Raw genomic sequence first — 20,671 nt, 5'->3', positions numbered from 1 at the left:
GGACTGTTAATTTTTATGTGATTATGATAATCCTCAGTTGCCTATTTGTATAATTTGTAATGGTTTTAATTGTTATGATATTGTTTGCTGTCCAGAGTCAATTGGATTCAGATAGGCAGGTATATTTGAGTACCGAATAAATAAATAAACACAAACTTGTGCTGTTTTTCTGTTGATAAAAATGAAAAGGGAAAATTCTATAGCACCACCTTCTGGTCATATAGCATTTAGGCATATGGCTGTTTCACTTGTTTGATTTGAGTCTTAAGTTTCATTAGATCTTCAATCAGAACAGAGCTGGAAGGGATCTTGGAGGTTTTCTAGTCCAACCCCCTCCTTAAGCAGGAGAACCTATACCAAATCAGACATGTGACTGTCCAGTCTCTTCTTAAAAACCCCCAGTGATGAAGCACCCACAATTTCTAAGAGCAAGCTGTTCTATTGATTAATTGTCCTCACTGTTAGGAAATTTCTCCTTAATCCCAGGTTGCTTCTCTCCTCTCCATCCATTATTTCTTGTCCTGCCCTCTAGTGCTTTGAAAAATAAGTTGACCCCCTCCTCTTTGTGGCAGCCTCTCAAATACTGGAATACTGCTATCATGTTTCCCCTAGCCCTTTTCTCTAGGCTAGCCAAACCCAAATTCTTCATATGTTTTAGTCTCCAGGCCTTTAATCCAGTGGTGGGATTCAGCCAGTTTGCACCACTTCGGCAGAACCAGTAGCTAATTTTTTGTTGCCCAGGCCCAGAATGGACTTTCAGAAGCGGCATCCACACAGAGAACCAGTTGTTCACAGATTTGAATCCCATCACTGCTTTAATCATCTTAGTTGCTCCTCTTTGCAACTTCTTTGCATGTCTCAACATCTTTTTTGTAATATGGCGAGCAAAACTTGATGTTGTATTCCAGATGTGGCCTTACTGAGCTTTGTAAGGTGGTATTAATATTTCACATGATTTTGATTTTATACCTCTGATTATACAGCCAAGGATTATATTAGGTTTTTTGGCTGCTGCCGCACACTACTGATTCATATTTCAGTGATTGTCCCCTAGGACTCCAAGGTCCCTTTCACAGCTACTGTTTTTGAGCCTAATCTGTACTTGTACCTTTGGTTTTTCCTGCCTAAGTGTAAAACCTTGCTTTTTGTTGAATAAGGCCATTCCTGACTTCATCTTTGCAGATTTGGGCTACCTGGTGATATTCTGCCTTAGCTATGTGTCCCTCTTTCCATTTTTTGTTCTTGTCCTTTTTGTCTTCTAGTTTATCAGAGATCTTTGTGCAACCATGCTGGTTTCTTCTTCGATTTTTTTGCTTTTCTTTTTCAGTGGTATTGCACTGAGCTGGGCTCTTATGATAATATTTTTCAGTTTCCCATGCTTCTTTAGTAGTTTTCCCTTTCCCTTCATCTATGGAATCTTTCTTAGGCTGAGTTTGTTAAAATAAGCTCTTTTAAAGTTGAAGAGACTGGTTGGATTATATTCTATTGCTTGTGTTTGCATTATATTGAATTCCAATATATAGTCACTCTTGCCCAAAGTTCTGACAACTTCCTCTGTCACTTCTTGTAGTGATAATATCACTTATTATCACTAAGTGATAATACCACATAAAATAACTAAATGATAGTATCACTTCGTGACTGTAGAATTCACAACTATCATCTTTTTGAGATTTAAACCAATTTCATAGAGAAAAAACACTTAAAATATAAATTCTAAATATTAAACTGCAAATAATCTGTTGGAAGAGATAAATTACAGAGCTTTTCCCAGACCAGAGGTACAGTTGCAAGTAGATGAAACAAAGCAGAACTAAGAAGGAACTGCAAGATGATGATGTCCACTACAAATAAAAGAAAGGTAGCTATAAAGAGATTCAAATGAGATTCAAAATAGTACAGGTTTTCTGAAGATTCTTAATAAAGCACATTTTGAAGTCTGATTCATCCAATTCCCTTAAATTATTCAGAGATTTAAATGATTGCATCACATACTGTAGTGTAGAACATATACATAGTGCTGTTTCTGACTAAAGCATTTACTGATTTCTACTAAACGTAGAGAACTTTGAAGTTTCCTTTTCATTCAGTTACCCTTTTTGTCTCCCTGGATATTCCAATCGTTAACTAGGCTTGCTGTAGCCAAAAGGTGTTCAAAGGCAAGGACAATGTTTATTGCGTATTTTTAAAAATAAATCAATAGAATTATAGTGTTGTCCCTTATTTACCGTAGGTTCAGCTCAGCATTTCTAGGAAATGTCAGCGATCCACCACTGTCTATGTGGTGTTATATGCCACAACTGCCTTGGGACTTCATCTTCACATATTCCCAAAGACTTGTCAGCATACTAGAATGCTGGGGAAGGAATTAAGACAAAACAGTGCCCATTTGAATGGAAGACATCAGGCATTTCCTCGAATCTTGTTAGGGATCCTCCTCAGAAAGCCCAGAGAGTGAAATATCCATATGAAAACACTATTGACAGGCTTTCTCCTTTCCCCACAATGCTGGAAGAGGCTCTCTGACAGTTAAAAACAGGCCCTTTGTGGAAATCAACAAGTGATAGAACATACTATACGCTTTTCAAATTCCTGCACTTCCTCCAGTGCCTTGGTAGAGGACCAATTATGCATCCTTTGGGATTCTATCCTTTTTCCTAATTTTGTTATAAGAACAAAGCTTTTCTTCTGCTTAGGAGGGAAGGGCTGGGAGAATCTGCCTACGTGGCTGGGAGAGCATCTCCCCCTCCTCCTGTGAAGATGCTATTTGAAATGGGGAGAGGTGTATTGCCAGACTGGAAGCAGGCTGACCTTTCTGGAAGTGCAGCTGGCATTCACAACATAAGCCATATAGTTTCTTAATAAAAAATAGATAGTAGTGCGGAAATATATGTGAAGCTCTGTGCGTGCATGCACAATTTTTTTCATATATTGAAAGCATTGATGAACATTGATTTTTAGAGTGTTTTCATATTTTTTTCTCATTTTTAAAATTAGGGACGAGCTTAAAATAGTTCTAAAATAAGAATAAATTATGTGCTGTAGAATGCAGTTTATAAGCTAAGGTGTCGATTTGGATCATGGATTCAAATTTGCATTCTCTCTCTGCAACTACCTATTAGGATTGTGATGCGGATAAAACAACCCCCGTGAGGTCCTACCTTGAGTAATCAGATAAAGTGTGGGATACAAATAAAATTACCATGTGATTAGTACTATGTGCAAAGGATCAGTAGTTTTATCTTTTGTAGTCCAGACAGACTCAGATAGAACGTGGATGGAAAATGATAGAATCATTTGAATTACAGGGGATTTGTCTGATCCAATAACAAATCAGCTTCATTATGCCTTCTCAAGTGAAGTGAATGTCCTCCAAAGTAGACAAATTTCTAACCTTCTGAAATGTTTATTAGCCATTTGAAGGGACATGCTCTGTGTGTCTGTCTTTTCTCTCTTCATTCTCCAAAGAAAACTATAAAGTGGCAAGAGAATGAAGAACAGTTGTTTTGTGATTTGTAAAAATATTTCATTTTCATACAAAATGCAAGTAAATATATAAACCTTATATCAGAAATGAAACTCTGTTCCAGAAAACCATTAAACTATCTGACTGAATTTTCAGCTTTATTAGCTAGATAGCCATTTCATTACATCACGCTCATAAATAATTTTTCCACCAAAATAGAATAAAAAGGTAACGATTCCCTTGAGTTGACTTTCATCTTGGTGACAAGTTGAAAAGAATTAAGCAGTTCTCCTGCAGCACCACAGAACATGATGCAACTTAACTTCCCAGTCTAGCCTTCAGCCTTAACATTTTCAGAAATTCTCCCATATATGGAACCAGACATTTCCTCTTATAAAAAATGTTCTTGTATACATATAAAGACCTTTGAACTTGTTCACTGGAAATTGACAGGCTTGATTCCTTTGGTAAATAAGCATGCAGTGGTCAGTTTATTTTATAAAGAATTAGACTAGTTTAAAATAGGCAACTATCAGAAATATTTCCACTTTAAGTGCAATAATCTTCATATTTCTTAAGAGAATCGATGACTGTAAAAATTTTCCAGTTGCATATCAAAGCTTTAAAAAAAATTATCACTGTTGCTTGATATCTGATGATGAAACAGTGGGAAGCCAGGAATTTAGGATTTCTAACAACTTAATTGTGGAAATATAGGTTTCTTTTATAAATAAATTTTTAACAAAAACCACTGGGCTCATTTCAGGGGAAGGGGTCAGGAAAGCTAGGGGCACAATGTGTGCAATGGTAAAAATGGTGTCCCTGCAGGTTTTACATGACTGACTTTAGGGGGCAGTCCTCATCTCCGTTTCTTAAGCCAAGAGCCAGCATTATCTGGAGATATTTCATAGTCATGCAGCCAGATGATATCACAGAGCATATGGTGAAGCATGGAATACTATTACCTTCCTGCATACCTATATGCAGTACCTATTCATCTACTTGAATTTACATGTTTTTGAACTGCTAGATTAGCAGGAGCTGCAACAAGTAATGGGAGCTCACTTCATCTGGTGGCACTTGAATCTCAAACTGCCAAGCTATATACCTATAATAGTCTTAACACTCAGCAACTTAACCACTGAGCCACCGTGTCCCATGTCTACAATGATTGGGGAAGTTTTTTTTAAAATCCCATTTATATCCCGCCCTTCTCCGAAGACTCAGGGCGGCTTACAATTTAAAGCACAAATCAATGTGCTTAGCAATAGCCTTCATTCTATGTATATGCCTGCTTATTAGGGCTTTCGCACCCCCCCCCCCAAGCGGCATTATTACAAAGTCAGCTTATTGCCCCCAACAATCTGGGTCCTCATTTTACCTACCTCGGAAGGATAGAAGGCTGAGTCAACCTTGAGCCTGGTGGGATGCGAACCTGCACTACAGTAATTGCAGGCAGCTGGTGTTACTTAAGTTATGAGAGGACCCTTAAGGAGGGACCTGGACAAAAGATTTCACAGTCCAGTTGCATCGTAAGATTGCTTTTACCATTTTGGGAAAAGCCTCTAGTCCTGCAGGTGCCTCTAAATGGAATTTTTCAGACATAGGGACTACCCAAACTGATCTGCAGCAATGGCTGCCATTGCATGTTGTATGCCAACATTTGAATTAGTTTATTTTCGGCCAAGAATAAGGAAGAAAATTTCAGCAATGGAGGTCAAAATTGAGAAGGTCATTTTGCTTACAGCACGGGTGTCAAACTCGATTGCATCACTTAATGTATCGTGACGCATCGCGACATTTTTTGCCTTTGCGGTGTTGGGGTGGGTATGGCCTGCGTGTGACGGATCTGGCTCACAGGCTGCCAGTTTTACACCCCTGGTTTACAGTATATCCTTTCTTAGCCTCTTTTCTCTCTTTCATAATTAAGATGCCAAAGTAGAGAGTTAATACTGTGGAATCTATGTGTATTTTTCATAAAATAATAAGAGAATTATGAAGAACCAGTGGCCCAGTGAAGATTCCTAGCTATCTTAAAGGTATGTGAGAGAAATGTCACTGAACTTGCCAAGTTTTAAGTGATTGAGATGCTTATCTTCCCTAAAGGAGGTGACCTACTATCTCTTTAGTTGCTCTGTACTGCTGCAGCTCACAATAGTTGAATCACAAACCTTTTTTTAATCTGGGTCTTCCTGATCTAAATGATAAATAGAGACTGAAGAGAGGGGTCAGAAATATAACTTTAGAGTTAGCTTGTAAAAAAATTAACCTTACAAAAAAACCTGCAACTGCTTCAAAGACAACAGGAAAATCTTAAGTAAAGGACGTGTAAATCTTGGGGCAAGTTGGAGTGCTCCTGTCCTTTGCCTTTCAAACAAAAACTCAGGATTATTTGCAGTATTTTCAAATAAAGTTCATTTCCAAGTGAATAGTTTTGAAGGTAGTCAAGAAAGATGTATAAACTATGTATTTTATATCACAAAAGGGGGTTTCTTTTTGAGCTACAATTGCAGTCTTGTGCAAGGGCCTAACCCTCACCATTAATTGGCTCAACACATTAGAAGATTTCAGGAATCCCACAAAATATCTCACATTGATTAATATGATTAATTAAAACACTTGAACTGCATGAATGATTTGTTACAGACATATGCAATTCAGATATCGACAATCGCTTGAGCGTTACTCATTGTCTCAGTTGCAGCAAATGGAGAATAAGCTAGTGTAACTTTTATATTTCTGTGATTGGCTATGTCAGGAGTCTATTGATGGTTGGCCCAGCTAATCTGTAAAGTGTGACAGGAAGCTGAAACCTTCCTGAAGGTGCCATACTGTTAAAAGTTCTCAGGCAATTGCTAAAATGATAGAACTAGTTATAAAACTGTGATTGCTTTGAAACAAAAGAGGAAATGAACCAGATGTACAGATGTCCTGGTTTATACAAGGTTTAAAAAGAACTTTATTCCTCTGTGATAGCTCAGCATCTTTGATAAACCATTCAATGCCAACTTAGCATTTATAAATGTCATACACCTATGTTACTTCAAGTCTTTTGGCAACTTCTGGTATGTTGTCCAATAAGGGCAAAGAAAAATATGAAGTTTAATTTTATAAGATTACATTTCTGATACCTTAATTCCCAGTGTCAGCCTTATCAGGTAGATCAAACAGGAAACACAAGTGGTTAAATTTCGCTTTACAATAAAATAGAATTGTTGTAAATAATTTATTATTGTGAATTTCTCCCCAGACTAACTCTCAGACAATTTCAAATACTTTACAGCATTGAGATATTTGTCAAGAACAGTTTGCTTTTCTCACAGCATCCAAGAAAAGATAAAGATTGGCAAAAGAAAAAAAATAGCACGAGTAACCCGGCATTTCCTCCTATGGTCCATCATCTGTCCCTTAGATTATTCAGAAGATAATGGGGTTTTTAACAAAACAAAAGCCTAAATTGAAGGAAAATGAGAATTAATTCAGCATACTTGGATAGCTATAAGTTGTAGGGGTCTCTGCAGAAAGCAAGCTGTCAGTATTTTTCTCTGAGATTTTACTCCTAAAGATAGTAAATACCTAAATACATTTATAAAAGTGCATACTACATTTATAAAAGTGCACACTAATAGATGTGAATTATTTTAAGGAATAGGCAATATTGGAAGGAAAATTAGATCCATTCCAAACTGGGTTGGAAAAACGCAGACAGTTGTTTGAAGTAAAGTTTATTAAGTGGCCACCCCTAAATCTTTTCCAAATTCTCTTTATGTAGGAATTCCAGATCACTCCCAATTATAAGAAGAATTATAAGAAAATGTATTTACAGTAGCCAATTACTCACATGGTTCAGATACTCTGCACACCTGTGGTTTAGCATTTGATAGCAAGGTGATTTTTTAAAGGGGGGGGAAGCCTTTTTTTAATCAAAGAGATCTCAGGGTCAAAGGGATCTTAGGCATTTTCTTTGATCAAGGAGATTTCAGGGTCAAAGAGATCTTGGTTTGGGATTTTAGATAAAGAGGAATGTTGCACCGTATTACATTAGATGATTCTTGTTGCACTTTGATATTTGTCTAGACCCTATTCTAATTGATGATTCTGAATTACAGAAGGAAGAATGTGTGAAGGGGGAACTTGATTTCCTTCCCACAGGCAGTATAAACTGAAGGCTTTTTCTGGGAAATAATGATATTTGGTGTAAAGAACTGGGGCACTTCACTGTCCAAAACAAGTTCATCTGTAGATCACCAGATGGGGCCAGTGCTAAAGTTTCTGCCTAGGTGTTCTTTTTTTCCTGACATGGATCTCTACTTAATATTCACCAATGTCATCTTGCATAAAGATCACTGTCTTTGCATATAGGCACAGAACATACAACTGGCCTTTTCCCAGTATTTCCATGAAACTACCACAAAGCAGATAGTCAGAAAACAGAATTTACGTTACATGATATTGGCACTTTCCCAAAAAATCTCACCTGCACTTTCTTTATAGTCTTAATACAAACAAGATCCTTTTTTCATTTTCCCAAGCAATTTTGGAATTGTATTTAGTACATTTAGTTAAAGGGTGGAACCTTTCTGTGGTTGAAAACCGTACTTTTAAAATCTACCACCATCAAGAATGTGGCAAAAACATAATCATGTCATAAGAAGAGACAGCTGGGGTGTTTGGCTTATATTCTCTGTTCTGTAAGTTTATGAGGAGTTTTTTTTAATAAGCCTTAAGCCTAAGTTTAGCATACCTGCCTTACTTGATTTTCTTGATCTTCACTCTTACCAAAAATTAATGGAAAATTACAACACTATTATTGAGTGATTTGCCACTGCATTTTGGCACTACATTCTGGGAAATCCTGGAGCCATGAGCCATAGATTGTCTATTCCTTTAGATCTTTGCACTGCTTTATTCCAAGATGGAAGGAAGGACTTCAAAATAAATTCTAGAAATCATTTTCAATAAAACTCATGTTCTTTAATCTGTTTATTATTTGTGTTACCATATTTTAGAACATTGCTTCAATGATTTTTTAATTAAACATTTTAAAATATAAATTATGGTAAACCTCTTTATATTAAAATCAAAAACAGCAGGAAAGGTCAAAAGGTATACCAGAATAGCAATACAGCTTTCCCAGTCTTGCTGCATTAACAAATCTTGGCATTCTATACTTAGCAATTGGCACATTCGCTTATGACGTATCCATTCATAGCGACATTCATAGGCATTAGAAGATGGTGGACATCTTTTGTACTTTGACCATTTGTAGTAATATATGAACCACTTATTCCAGGTTATGAATTCTTTGTAATGAAAAGAAATATAGTTATTTAAATTTAAAAGCTGCGTAGCTAAGAAACAGTATGTTGGGTGTGCAAAATGTTAATAGAAAACACAAAAAGGTATTCTTCAGTTTTTGATGCTTTGCCAGGAATTGATATTGGGAAGAGGATGAAGCTTTACCCTCAATATTGGGAGAGGGGAAGTAAAGTTTACCAGAATTGAAAAATGAGTCAGTCCTTGACTTAGGACTGGACACTTAGTGATCATTTGAAGTTAAAACAGATCCTAAAAAAGGGAAGTTATGACCTAGGTTCAAAGTTCCAGTATCCGCTCCCTCCCCTCCCAGTCCTTGATAGTATTTTGGGAACTTGGCAACTGGCCTGCATCTATCTCCATTTGTAATGTCCATTGGCCACATGATTATGATTTATGACAGTTTCCAGCAAAAAAAAATGCCTGTAGCAAATAATGGAGTCACTTAATAAACACGGTGTTCCCTTAATGCTGCAGCATTCACTTAAAAAACTTATGCAAAAAAGCTCATAAAGTCAGGCATGATCATGTGGTGATCCATTTTATAGTTGTCGCAATATATAATCAAAATTGTGGGCTCCGTTATGGTCATAAGTCAAGAGCTATCTGTAAACTAGTGTTTGGAATGGACAGGGAAAATGAAGCCAGCGGGGCCTGGAAAAATGGTGATGTGAGACCAGTGAAAGGAGAAAAGTCAATATGAGAGGGAAGAGCTAAATCATTCTCCAACCCAAATGTCATAAAGTATGGAGTATTAAATTCTATCTAAATTAAATATAAATTCTGGCAATTACACTATAGGGGTGATGTTCTTTGTTATACTATTCCTTCAGTAGTATTCTATTCTGATATAGCCAACAGTTTCTTTGATGTCTGTACCATTAACATTCCTTTCCCTTGGGTGGCTCATGTCAAAACTGTCTCAATACTATCACATCAGCTGCCAGTATTGAAAAATGAAGCCAAAGAAAAAGAAGGTGAAAAGGAAGAGGAGAAAGGCCATTTCTTCTTCAATACCTGTACATTTATTTATAGTAGCAACAGTCTTTTAGAAAGACAAGTGCTTTTAGGCCTTAAAAATAACATCTCAAATTGGCAATTGGCATCTAGTGTAAATCTTTTCACATGGACATTGTCATCGCTGTCATCCCAGAACTGTGTACCAATTAGTTAGCAATTAGTTGCTGAGCTTCCAGAAATTGGGGAATTTCTAAATATGGATAAGTTTCCAACTTGAAATTCTAAAAACCTTCCATGAAAGTCTGGTACAGGTAGTCCTAGATTTACAATCATCCTTTAGTGACTGTTTGAAGTTAACACTTAACAACTCCGGCAAGAAAGGTCATACAATGGGACAAAACTCATTTAACAAATGTCTCGCTTAACAACTGAAACATTGGGCTCAGTTATGGTCATAAGTCAAGGACTACCTGCCATTTTTTTCAACTGTCAGCATTTGTTTGCCTATCAACCCAATTGCCTGTCCTTTGCCTTTGGGCAGGAATTTAAATCAGGTTGCTGGATTGTCAAAGGAAGAGAGAAGGTGACTTGGCAGTTACCATTGATTTCTCAGCTGTTTCGGGACAGTGACCATAGTTGCTACCAGTTCTGGAGACAAGTCCCTGAGGCCATTGTCAATCTCTCCAGGGCTGCAAAAATCCAGACAACCACTAGATGGCAGTAAAGAGATACAGTAGATTCTTATCTGTCACCTAGTCACCATCTAGCTTTTGCAGCCCAGAGCCAGAAACCTATTCTCTTGTCTTAAAATGAAACCAAACAAGGAGTCAGGCCACCTTTCAAGTGGCCTCTGGTTCCGATCACTAATCTCTGAAAATAACTTCAGAATGAGGTTTGACTCCCAGGGTGGGAACACAGCGGCCTTTCTGTATCAACAGGTTTGCATACAGTAGTGATTTAGCAGTAAGTTTATCTGCCGGAGGGACCTGGCTTTGGGTACTGTTCATGCAGCAGCCTGACTCATTTAGAATCTGCCCTTTTAGTCATGTCAAAGTTCAGCTAGCTGTGTTTGAGAAAATGAAAATGCAAACACAGTTCAGTTTCAGGCCGCTGAGAAAAGGAACTAAGGCAACTGGAAACAGCCCTGAATGTCACTGGAATGACAATGCAATTCCTGAGTAACAATTTAGAGAGGACCTCTTCTTCACCTCTTAAGCCTTCCCTCCCCACCACCACTTGTGGGATCCAGACTAGAACTCATATCACCACACTAAATTTGCTCTCACACCAATGCTGTTTGTTCATTTCTTTGCTGAAATTGCTTGGTTCTGTTTTTCTCCAGTCACATTACAGAAAGGAAAGCTGTTAAAATAACATTTAAAAAACCTCAGAGGACAATAAATAAAAATGATAGCATATCACGGATTTCTATTCTACCTTTTTTTTTAATTAAACTGTTCTCGGTGCAGGCTATTTCTACTGCTTATCTGGTCAGATTAAAATGATTTAACAGAGATGAGGGATTTGGCTAAGTCTCAGGTCTCCTGCTCTGTGTTTCTTATTAGGAATTCTACACAGCTGGCCTGTGGGCCAGACGTGTCACCAGGAAACCGCACCTACCCCCTTGCCGGCAATAGGGAAAAAGCTCCGATACGTTGCACGATGTCATGTTTACTCTGTAGTGTCTGCGAGTTTGACATGTCTGTTCTACAGTGAGGGTTTCCTATTCATTCTGGTTGTTTTGCAATATGTTCTGTGACACTTGGATGACTAGAGTTTACCCATAAGAGTGTACCAAATTGCCACTCAGTACAGTAAATCCTTCTACACTGCAACTTTCCAAAGGCCAGGAAACTACATTATGTTAAACTCTGCCAGAATTTTTTATTTTTGACTTTCCAAATATATTTTCTCTCCCATTGCTTAGAATAGAAGCTAAAGTTTATATTATATATGTCAGTGAATGATTATGAAATTAGCTAATAAGTATATATAAACCTTCCAGTTTATGTCATTGATAGGTATCATAAGCATTGGGCTCCAGTTCTAGAACAAAAATAGCTGTGGAAGTTTCATTGAGGGGCACCAGGGCTGGGCTGGGGGTTGGGTTGAATCTCCTACTCTGACCTTGGACCCCTTTTTCTACCCTGAGAAGCCTGGCTGAATCCTACAGATGTTCAGCCTTATTGTTCAGCTACTTTTCAGAAAATGGAGAGAGCGAGGGGACCCTTTCAACACCCTCCAGGGTTTTGATTGTTAACCACAGTAGAGCTTATCAGGAGCCAAGCCCTTTTCCCAGCTTCTTTGACCAGCATGCTCTGATTATTTCTGTTGAGTTCTGCTGTTTAAACAAAGAAAACAAAAGCCACCCAGACAGCATATTTCCTTCCAGGCAGGAAGTGTTAGGTATAAAAGAAGAAGAAAAATAAACCAAGATGCTCCATCTTCAAGCAACAGAAATCTTATCGATAAAGGAAAAAAACCCCTGATGATTGTATTTTGACTATCAGAAGAGTTTAATGTTCTGAGTGGTCACCCTTCCTTGGAATATATTATTTTGCATGCGTCTCTATGAAGCTAAACTTTACAGTATTTAAACAGTAGGGTCATTTACTGAAGGAAGCAGTCTTCCAATTAACCTGGCCATACTTGAAATATTGTCAAGTCCTGGAAAGCACAATCTGCAGTGGTCAGTGAACCTCTGACCTCTAAGCCTGCCCATTACAGCATTAGGAGAACAAGCTGCAGCAAGATTTAGCATGTGTCCTAAATTCTCTCCCGTGTTGTCTTCTGGGGAGATCAGCTATTGCTTGCTCTAATACTTATTCCCAGTCTAATGAAGTTTCAGGCGACTATTATATAAATAAGCAGCTGCAAGCTTTTCTCTTGTCAGTAAACAGACCCCACTACCACTTCAGATCACTGAAAAACTGTTAGAAAGTCAGAGGGTCTTTAGCTTTATGTGGTAAAGGGGTTATATTGGTTCTAAATAGAAGAAATTCTAGTGCTGGGATTCTTGTAACCTCATCCTTTTATTTCAGTCAATGTTGCTAAAGAGAATTCTGTAAAAGTCTTTCTGAGAAGCATATTACTTTTAGGTAGATACCCATAATACTTACATTTGTCATCTTTTTTTTGTTGGAACAAGCAAATTACAAGCAAGAATTCCGAAGATAAATCCAAACATGTCAGATATATTAGCCTGAAAAGAAAACCAGAGCTTCTCATGGTTATATGAGGCATGTGTGGGAGAGGTCCAGCCTGAGATCACTAACTAATATTCAACTAATAACAGTCAGGTCCATGCATTAGCTGTACTTCTAAACTCAGCAAATGCATATAAGCAATGGATTTCAGATGTCAAAAGATTGCTTTCTTTGACTATCATTAAGCAATGTGTGAATTTATTCTTCTTAATGAGTACAAAAGCCTGAAGGAGAAAAATCATCTTGTGCAAGCAAACCCATGAGCAGCTTACTTCAGTTTGGTGCTCTCCAGATGTGGGGGACTAAATCCCTTATGCTCAGTCGGCATTGGATGATTTTGCAAAGCTTGCAATACGGAGTGGAAAAAGTATAGGCAGACTTCTTTTTTCTTGAATGCCCAAGCTGTAAACAAACCCATATGCTTGACTGCAGTTTGCTCTTGGAAAAGAATGTATTAAAGCTGCTGCTCTCTTGCTGAGGGCACAAAGACATGTACTGAGAGCATGCCTTCATGGTGGCCACAGCTGCTGTCTTTATGTGTGGCATAGCCTCAGAAATTGCTTTGTAATCCTTTGACTTGTGTCATGATGGATCATCTTAAATTACATGGTTGCCTAAGGAAAACACAAACACTCACATTCTGATTCTACACAGCCACACATAGCCACTGGGAACTCAGTTTGGCTGTGGCAGTAAAATGATTTGGGCCAATTACTGCTCTCCTCAGAAGTGATATTTCTCCACAAAGCTTGTTTTCTGCTCAGGCCAAACAGCTGGTTTAAGTTTAGAGATGTGTATTCAGAGAGATGTGTGAAGGGACAAAAGGTTGCCCGAGTATGTTGAGAACAGTCCTTGGAGTTTGGAAGGTAAAATACCTCAGAGAAGAATTGACAAAGTCAAAGATTCATACTGGCCAAGATAAAAGACTTTTTCCCACTTTAAAAATGTTGGAGTGGGGGATGGAAGACAGTAACTACAATAAAGCATTTTAGTCCCCTCCTGCCCTTGTTTATTGTGCTGCTTCTGAATCCTCTGCGCTCTACAGCAGAGGTCCCCAACCTTTTGGGCACCAGGGACCAGTTCCGTGGGGAGTTTTTTCCGCGGACCAGAAAGTGCGTGGTTTTGTGTGCTGCCTGCATCCCATGGATGGGGCTTTGTTTGTTTGTGCGGACCGGTTGCCGGCATGCCATGGACCAGTACTGGTCCACGGACCAGGGGTTGGGGACCCCTGCTCTACAGGAATGGATGAGCCTTGTATCTAACATTTTTCAAGGATAAAAAACATACAAGCATCCAGAAGTACATAGCAGCACCTCCAGTTAGCATAGGTAACGGATGAAAGGTAATTTGGTGCGATATGCAGGCTTCAGAAATTCATGTGACCACTAGATGGCAACAAAGAGATATGCTAATTCCTTACTGCCATCTAATGATGGCCTGAAGTCCACTAGTCATAAAAGAGCCAAGGTTCCCCACCCCTGCCCTAGGGGATCACAGGTTTATCTTCCTCCCACAGGTTCATACTTGATGCTATTACAGCTAAAACGGTAAAAGAACAGTGAAGTGGAGCTTTCTGTTGTCTAAATAAGGGCATTTATGGCTGGGAGAAATATGTAGGAATTTTTGGGTGCTACCAGGAGTCAAAGGTTTATGTTTTTTAAAATATAAACCATCTTCATACAGCGTGTAAAACATATAAAATGCAGGACCAACAGACATCATTTCAAGCAGCACTTCATTATTAAACCTGTAATTTCCTTCATTCTGAAATTTCCTTCATTTTTGAGGTCCTCAAGCCTTCAACAGGAAAGTTGAAACCAAACCAAACAAGAATACTTTAAGGCACAAGAATAGCAACATAGCAAAAAGAAAAACAAGAAAATCAAGAAATATTGATCTAAGGATCTGCAAAAATAAACTGGGCTTTAGCATAAAGATGAAAGGATGATGTCTACTCACCAGAACAGATCTTAGCCAAATTCATTATTTATCAAATAAATTTAGCACAAAGTGAATTTCCAGAGAGGGTTGGAGCACAACTACAGAAAAGGTCCAATTAACTCATTTTCAGGGGTGGAGGAAGCAAAAGAAAGGAATCTGGGAACTGGCAAGAGTTTATACTGAAGGTTGTACAGTAAAAGCAGAAAGTTGCCTAGTCAGCTCAAGTGGATATAAAAGCAGAATTAATGTAGCAGATTTGGCAGGTCGAATCCCGAGTGCCGCGTAACAGAGTGAGCGCCTGTTACTCGTCCCAGCTTCTGCCAACCTAGCAGTTCGAAAGCACGTAAAAAATGCAAGTAGAAAAATAGGGACCACTACGCTGGGAAGGTAACAGCATTCCGTGCGCCTTTGGTGTCTAGTCATGCTGGCCACATGACCACGGAGACGTCCTTGGACAAGCGCTGGCTCTTCGGCTTTGAAACGGAGATGAGCACCGGCCCCTAGAGTCGGAAACGACTAGCACGCATGTGCGGGAGAACCTTTACCTTTAATGTAGCAGAAACGAAGTTATGACTCAGACCATCTTAAGTTCCAATTCTGGGCCCCCTCCCCCCATGCCTTGTTTTGCTTTGTTTGCTTTGGGGAAAGCAGTGTCCAACTTTACTACTATTGCATCTCATCCATATGGCCTTAGGAAGTTTGACACCCCTGATGTAGAGCTATTTCACATATATAGGGCAACACATAGTTTCCATGCTTTGCGCAACCTGTTATCGGCACCAGGGAAATCAGAAAATCCAGGCAGTTCAAATGAGTAAGGTTTATTGCAAGCTTAAGCTCTCTACCAGAATATGAGCTACCAATGGTCAAAGCAAATTGGCGGTAGATAAGAGACAATGGAATTCAAGGTGGTCTGGACTTAGATCTCTTGTGGGCACCAAGGGACTCATTGTACTGTATGTATTACAAACCAACTGTACTGCCTATATGGAGTTGCAGGGCTTGTCCTACAAGATCTTGCTCTCATTCTCATCATTTGAATGTTGCAAAATACCTTAATATTTGGTCTTATCTATCTTATGCATATGTTCTCGCTATCATACAAAAGTGAAATACAGCAATTCGCAGAATTGTACCCTGGCACATGTCTTTGCAAATGTATAGACAGAAAAGGCAGGGCATAGATTGCCACCCATTTAATTAAAAAAGGCCAACATAAAATATTTGGCTTTAAGCACTGAATCATTTACAACAAGAAATACTACCTATACCCGTGAAACTTTCCAGACTTCAGACTTGAGGCTCCAGTTGATAATTAAGGAGGCTTTGCCGTGTTCTGAGTTTTCATGATTGATTTCTCTTTTCATTTTCATTTGCTTGTTTTGTACTTGTAGGGAGGGGTTTTGGTTCTAAGAATTCCCAATAGCATGTCCTTCAACATCTGGACATTCTAATTATTAATGAATCACACTTATATTTAACCTTTACTTTTGGAATTCAAGGCAGCATGCCTAGTAGGAAGGACTTTTCCCCTAACCTTATTTCCACAACAACAACCTGTGAGATAAACTAAGAGTGATTGGTCCACAGATACTTGGTGAGTTCCATGATTGAGTGGGAACTAAAAATTGTGTCTCCCAGGCCCATATTCAAAATCTAAGCTACAGGTAGTCCTCAACTTACAATCAATCATTTATCAACCATTCAGTTACAATGGAACCCCCAAAAGCCACTTATGACCTAGTTACAAAGTTCAAAGAGACAGACCGCATGACTGCATTTATAGCAAGTTCCCACTGTCATCTTACTGCAATTTGCACTGTTACTTCTGGTTTCAAGCAAAAACTGGCCCATAGCGAACAATGGGTGTGCTTTACAACCATGGCAATTGTTTAATGATTGCTGTATTCGCTTAACAACCAATGCAAGAAAAGGTCGTAAGGCTGACTTACGGTTGTATGTCGAGGACCATCTTTACTATACTGTACTGGCTCTCTAATACATCTGGAGGGCACCAAATTGGAAAAGCCTGTTTTAGCACTGCATAGTAATAAACACAGCAAGCAATTCCTTGGACTCATCCAAGAGGCACCTAGAAAGGAATGAGTCGTATACATTTCCCTTACTAGAAGAGAGACTTGCACCAGCAAGGCTGAAAGGTGACAAGTAAAGAAAGAGGTTCTATGCCAGGGTCATGCAAGCCCCGCCCCTTTTGTACCTGCATCATGATGTTGCATATATATACAAAGGGGCCAGAGCTTGAGCAGTGACACTGCATCAGTTGTTTGGTTATATTGACAAGAACAATGATTCCAGTAGATGCCAAGGGCTAGAAATGTTTATTTAGCACAGCCAGTTTGGTCTAGTAGTTAAGGCAGCAGACTAGAAAACTGGAAACTTGAGTTCTAGTCCCACCATAGCCTTGAAAGCCAGCTGGGCAACCTTGAGCCAGTCACTCTCTCTCAACTTATTGTTATGGGGAAAACAGGAGGAGGAAAGTGTGTTGGATATGTCTATGGAGATTCTTAATCATCACAGTCATGGTTGTTCCAAAGGTGCTTTTCCAAAAGGCAAATGGACTTTCTTGGTTTTTTTCCTTGAAAATGTTTTGGTTTACATCCAGAACTGAAGAAGCTTCTTGGATCTGAAGCTAAATGTTTTCAAAGAAAAAAACCAGTAAGGCCAGTTGCCTTTTGGAAAAGCACCTTTGGAACAACCACGGCCGGCCGTGATGATTAAGAATCTCCATAGACATATCCAACACCCTTTCCTCCTCCTGTTTTCCCCATAACAATAAGCCTGGGCTAGGAGACAGTGACTGGCCCAAGGTCACCCAGCTGGCTTTCATGGCTACGATGGGACTAGAACTCACAGTTTCCTTTCAGAAAAGCACCTTTGAGTGTGCTGGATATGTTTGCCGCCTAGGAGTTGTTTGTAAAAACAATAAAGGCAGGATACAAACCAACAAATAAATAAATACTATATGTAAGTATGAAAAATGTATATTATCATGTTCATGATACTATTTCTAAGAATGAACTGTATTTTCAAGGTAACTGTGTCTGAACTGTACATAAATCTAATATTGCCCTGCTTAATTCTGAGCATGATTACAGTATCTCCTTATTTACTTTGTAATTTCTAAATTCAAAACAGCAAAGCAACATTTGTTTCAGTCCCTTGATGATTTTAGTTCTGCTTTCCTAAACCTTTTCCAATTCTGAAACATTCATTTTAAGATCTCAACACTTAAGCCCCCCATTCACACTTGTATTTAACCATGACATAATCGTTTCTGACAATACCACACTCATCATAAGTCAGTGAGTGAGACCAGTTCAAGTTGTTACTAACTCCACCAGTATTTTTCTACTTCTTACAGCACTATTTAAGACATTATATAACATTTGTCACACTTTGTCATTCGTTAGCTTGGGGGCAAAGCCAGGTAATCAATAATGGGTGTGATTGAAGATTTCTTTGGGGAGTTTCAGAAAACATGCCCACGCCTTCCCTTGTCAGACAGCCTCCTTCCCTTGTCAAAAGACAGCCTCCGCCTTAGATAATTATCTTCAAGTATTTGCCCTTTCTGATAAGATTTTGTTTCCTGGTTGCCATTCCTACCCATCATCTCTACTCCCTCTTTTAATTCCTCTCCAAGCTTCTGACAGATCAGTTTTACTATTTCACTTGAGGAAGAAGAGGGGGCTTGCTAATCCATTTTAATAATATTCTAACATGTATCTTTGCTTTCATATGTAGCTGCTCACTTTTCCTCATTATAGGATAAAAAAAAGTGGGCTGAACTGAGCTTTTGTTAGTTATAGGGCAGTTTCCCTGTATTTTGCAGATTCAACCACTTCCTCATGCTGTAAGAGAATGCTGCTCTTTGGTATCTATTCTATATAGCCTATATATATAGTCTACTTGCTCACAGTATCTGTTTCCTATGTGAATATTGATTTTAATTTGGGAAATTTTCCTGTGCTGAAGTTGGGCCTTTCCTATTCCAAAGGGATAGTAGCAAAGCTGGATGTGAAAACCAATGGTCTTCTTTATGGTGGTTGACAAAGAAATCAGAGCTTCATCTCAGCAGTGCTTGGACAATCCATGATAATTGGCAATTCATTTTCATTTTTGTTACTGATTCCTAGTGGAATCTGCACTTTTCATTATTTTTGAGTGGGTGTCTCTATATCTTCACTGAGCTTTTTATAACACGGTCACATTTATCTGTTTGGAGATCCACATTCACTGTTTTAGTTCGCTAGTATCAGATTTCAACCTCTGCTATGTTTTAAGAAAAGTATAAATTGATTCTGATTGTTCATAAATAAAAAGCTCCATATAGCATTCTGATTCATGGGACACTCCATGTGTTATCACTCTTCCACTGAAGAAAATTGATGTTATGCAGAGGTTTTAATCTCTGCTTCCTGATTTTTTAATCAACGATTGTTTAAACCAAACTATTATGCTTATTCCATTAAGAACCAGTGCTATAAAATAGCTTGCCTTGTTAGTCAAATCAAGCACTGTCTACTACTGCCTTCTAGATGTTTGGAATAAACGTGATCTATTATTGAGAGGTGTGACAGCATGCAGTTATGACTGAGATGGTTTGCAGTAATTGTATAAAAAGATTCACGCCAGGGTTTTGAATTATTGTCAGATTAAAACAAAATATTTTTGTACCTGCATAGAAAGCAAGCATCATACACAGGGGTAGGATAAGCTGCTTGGCAAATTTGTGTAAACATACAGTATACCTTAAAAAAAAACCTGTTTGGACTTTGCAGTCTTAAACATATCAACCTCTTTCTTGGGTCCCTCGCTTGGAATGTTCTGTTTTAAAGGGAACTTTCTTGTTTTGCTTTTTGCATTTTTCTATTACTTTGAAGTTCATTGGAGTGATATGATTCTGAAAACATTGGAGGACAGAACTGATGATCTGTGCCTCACGTGGCTGTGACATCCATCCCTGGAAATTATGCTTTCTCTAAATAATCTGAAGCAGTGTTTATCAACCTTAGCAACTTTAAGTTGTGGGGATTTCAATTTCCAGAATTTCCCAGACAACCATTCTGGCTGGGGAATTTTGGAAATCAACACCTCTCAAAGTTGTTGAGGTTGAGAAATACTGCCCTGAAAAAAGGAGCTAGATGTGGTTCCTGTCAGATGACCTACTGCAGCCTTTCTTCTGCTGTTCTGAGATGTAGTTAGACTTCTGGTAGTCAAGACACGTAGCTTAAAGTAAGCGAGCAAGTCAGCTTTTGAGAAAACAGAATGAAAATGTAGCTACTGCATTCCCCTTGGAGGAAGGATCAGGAAAAAAGAAATTGTATCATTGAATCAAAGGTTGTTTTGAGAGTTTAATTGCATCTGTCTGCATCATCGGTTCATATATTCTCTTTCATATGGTAATAATAATAATATATAATAATATATTGCTTATATTCTGTTCTTATACAGAGATCCATGCAAGCTTTCTAGAAATCAAGCCAGATCAAGCCAGTTTTTTTTAGCAGACTAGGAAGGCCTGAGATCTTTCCTGCATCAAATATTTTCTTTTGAAAATATATTCAAATTTGGTTTCTTGTTTTGCTATCTTTCAAAAATAGAAAAGCCTCATACCCAAATCCCGTGTTTCTTCTCCAAATAGCCCGCAGAAGCAATTAGTAACAGGGTCAGTCTTAGCACAATGAATTCATTGGAGTGTCAATTACCAAGACCACAGAATTATGCTACTCTTAGCTCAGATGAAATTGGTGGACTGGGAGTC

At 38.5% G+C, this 20,671-nt stretch overlaps 1 long non-coding RNA gene across 1 annotated transcript in view; it reads right to left on the bottom strand.

The window, feature by feature from the left end:
* Nucleotides 1-3,411: 3,411 nt before the first annotated feature.
* Nucleotides 3,412-20,671, bottom strand: part of LOC308668652 — a 34,084-nt gene continuing 16,824 nt past the window's right edge. The window contains exon 3 of the long non-coding RNA XR_014026564.1: nucleotides 3,412-3,472. This is a non-coding gene — a long non-coding RNA (uncharacterized lncRNA). The remainder of the gene's footprint in view (nucleotides 3,473-20,671) is intronic.

This window comes from Vipera berus, assembly GCF_964194415.1.
Source record: "Vipera berus genome assembly, chromosome: 5".
NCBI lineage: Eukaryota > Metazoa > Chordata > Lepidosauria > Squamata > Viperidae > Vipera > Vipera berus.
This window is presented reverse-complemented; position numbering and strand designations above follow the sequence as displayed.